Below are 3,502 nucleotides of genomic sequence, written 5' to 3'. Positions count from 1 at the left end.
GTATGCAGCATATGCCTTGGAGACAATCTCTGTTTAAAGTTGTCAAAAGGACATGTAATTATAGAATCATGTGTAGTTTCAGAAATTATATCTGCTATGATTGAAAGCAGACTATTAGGTGATACCTCCCATACAGAAAATTTTTACCAAATATGGAAGTTACAATTCTAATTTTTCTTTAATTTTCCAAGCTTGTTAGAACATTGATTAAGTTTACTCATGACCCTGAGATAAAGAAAATATACATAGCTTTGATTTTGCATCACTAGTGGTATCATCTTAAGAAGAACAGCACCTTTTGGAGGAAACTTATGACTGAAACATAATCATTTTTATACTCTGTGGACTGTAGCGCATGTATTAGCAGGCATATTCTCTGGTGAATGACAGCATAATGTAGAGAAAAAGGACTCTGGAGAACCATATGGTGCTTGTGTTTCCATAGCAACTTGAGCATACATTGAAAGGGTTTGTTGTTATGACTATTCTTTATCTGTTGTATAATGAACTTAGTACAGAGACTCTTATCTTGTTTTTCTTTCCTTGTTGCCTACATGGTAATTAAGGTGAAGCATTCTAATCTTAACTGATTTTAGAGTCAGATGATGGACTACAACACAATATATAAATATAATCTCAACTCTGCTACTTAGGATCAGTATGGTAGAAAAATTGCATTTCCTAATTTATAGAAGTGAGATCATCAATTTATGATAGTTTAATATAGAATAGATGCTGAGTAAATATTTGCCTTCCTCCAACCTAGGTGAGGTTGTGTACATTCTTCAATATCATTTCAAGCATGTTTTTATTTCCATCATATAAAAATTATTTTGCTTCTATTACCATTGTTAGAATCAAACCTTATTTTGAAAGAAATGCCTCTATGGTGGACAACTGATGGACTAGATGGCAGAGAATATTTTTGATAGTTGATGATTCAGCTTTGAGCATAAAGGGAGTAGGGTTTTAATTCTTTGCTTGGTTTCTTTCAAGAAATGTAACTGAGTTCAGTCATTGGTTTTATTTTCCTAAATGTATAAAGATTCCCTTTCTTTTTGATTTTCCATTTATAACTGTTTGTAATAAGTACAAATGAGAAATATACAGGAAATAAAAGTAAAATATGAAAATTATATATATAATGACTGCCATCATTTGAATAAATATGGACAAAGGTTGTTAGACAAAATTTGTAGTGTTAAGATAATAGACTTACATTTTTCAATATCTTAAGTTTTATTTTGCATTTTAAGTTAAAACACTTAAATTTTTTCATTTTAAATTTATTTCTAAGAAAGAATTAACATAGAGAATATCAGTTGTCTGTTCAATCAATAATTTTCTGAACTGCTGCTCAGCCTTCTACTCTTAAGATCAACATGTATATATTTAGTCACTTTTGTTAAGTTGTGCCCCCTGCTATTACCAGACAGGATTACCACAGGTTTCCCTGTCATTCTTCCAAAGTAGTAATCTCACACTCATATATGTTGGGGGGCTTCTTAAGAAAAGGCATCATATGTAATAGAGAGTGATAGGTCTACTAGCAGAGTATGAAGAACCTGCATAGAGGTATTAAACATGTATTCCGTTTCAGCATCTAGTAAATTCTGATATACAAAGACAAATCTCTGGGCTAGATTCTTTTATCAACTGGGATTTTGCTAGTTCTGCTCTATTTAGAGCACATTTTCTTAACCTGATATCTGGAGACAGAATTTATCTTTATTTATTTATTTTTTTCACTTTCAAAAGGTAGTCTATGTTTATTTAGAGTCACAAGCAGTTGATTGACTCAGTGTGACTCAGACCACAAAGACACCATTTCTCCTTCACTCCATTCTGGGTCCCGGGCCTGGCTGGGGCCCAGCGTGGCAGGAGGGCTGTCCGCGGCCCCTTCACAGGTTCACAAGCTTCTCATTGAGGGCAATTTGTGACTGTGTGAGGTTGGCCAGATAGGTCACCATCAACAGGTCGTTGATGGTGCTGTTGAGCATGGTCTCGAAGTCCTCGGGAACTATTTTGGGTACTTGGTTAACCAGACTCATCAAGAAGCGGCCCATGGTATTGTCGGCTGACACCTTTCCAGACAGCACGTCCTTTGCATACTGCAACACTGTGCTGAGGGCGTCCTGGATGCGAGTGGAAGCCCCGTCCACTTGCTGCAAGTCACTGGAGAGGCCGATCACGCGGTTGGGGCTGAAACAGGTCTTCATGATCAGGTCAACTCCAATGGGTTCAGTGTCGTAGTATGTGTATTTCATGGTCAGAGGGTGAACATCACCCCCATGGTCCTCCCAGGAACACCCATTAAAGTGCTGATGTAGGCCTTGATGCTCATGCGGCCATTCTGGAGGCTGGTGTCCACTGTGAGGTGAATGGGGTTGGGGGCTTCTCGGCTGTAGTACTCATGGATCAGCACTGAGTGCTCCGTGATGTCATGGCCTGTAGCGTACCAGCCCAGAATGAGCTCGTTTGGAGAGACTTTCTTGTGCAACTCATACATGTTCTTAGCAAATTCCATGTCAACAGCCACCTCATCTTCTGACTCATCGTGTGGCACTGAAAAGCAACTGGTGACTTCCACTGAGTGCTTGTCAGCGGTTCCCAGCAGGGTCCCGATAACTCGGGCAGCTCCCTCGTTGCGTTGCATAGCTCGTAGCTGTCCACAATGGAGGCCAAAATGACCGGGTGCAGCCGGACCACGCGGCCGCCGGGGAAGGGGCCTGGGAGAGCAGGGCTGGACAGAGACTGTGTGGGGGTCTGCACTGGGGCTGGCGCTGAGGCCGGGGTCTGCCTCGGAGCCAAGGTCGTAGCCGCTGCTGCTGCCCTGTCTGAGGAAGACGCGGGAGCCGGCGATGGGGCCAGGGTAGAGGCTGAAGCTGGGGCTGGGGCCGGGGCCGGGGCCGGGGCCAGGGCCGGGGCCGAGGCCAGAGATGAGGCCGCAGCTGGGGCTTCCGATGGGGTGGGGTGAGGCAAGCTCGCCGATACTGCTGGTGTGGCCATCTTGTCGAGAGAGCAGAATTTATCTTTAAATGGAAAAATATTTTTTTTTACTCTAACTGAAATTAAATATTTAATTATGAATGAAAATAATCAATCACAGTGGTATTAGCAGTAATTATGAGTTTGTCAGCATTTTAAACCAGAGATGTTTTCATATCACATTACAACTGATGTAAATATCTCAATATGTTTTCATTTGCTACTACTTTGAAATGCAGTGCTTATTAGATACAGCACTAGGTCTTATTAAGGAAGATAGATATCTAATAAGGAGGATGGATCAATTGAGACACAATTTGGGATAAGGAGGCTGGAAAATGAGATCAAGGAGCACTTTCTATTGTATTTGTAATATTCTATTTCTTAAGTTAGATGGTGACTTTATGAATGTTCATTTTATTGCTATCTTTTATAACCTACTTATTATTCTCTAAGGGTTCTTTTGTATGCAAAATTTTTATAACTTGTGAATCTTTTTATAGTATTTCTTCAG

The 3,502-nt window shown here is 40.5% G+C and overlaps 1 pseudogene; it reads right to left on the bottom strand.

Moving 5' to 3' along the window:
* Positions 1-1,739: 1,739 nt before the first annotated feature.
* Positions 1,740-3,009, bottom strand: LOC120877772 (annotated as a pseudogene).
* Positions 3,010-3,502: the final 493 nt, after the last annotated feature.

This window comes from Oryx dammah, unplaced genomic scaffold, assembly GCF_014754425.2.
Source record: "Oryx dammah isolate SB20612 unplaced genomic scaffold, SCBI_Odam_1.1 HiC_scaffold_18, whole genome shotgun sequence".
Taxonomy (NCBI): Eukaryota; Metazoa; Chordata; class Mammalia; order Artiodactyla; family Bovidae; genus Oryx; species Oryx dammah.
This window is presented reverse-complemented; position numbering and strand designations above follow the sequence as displayed.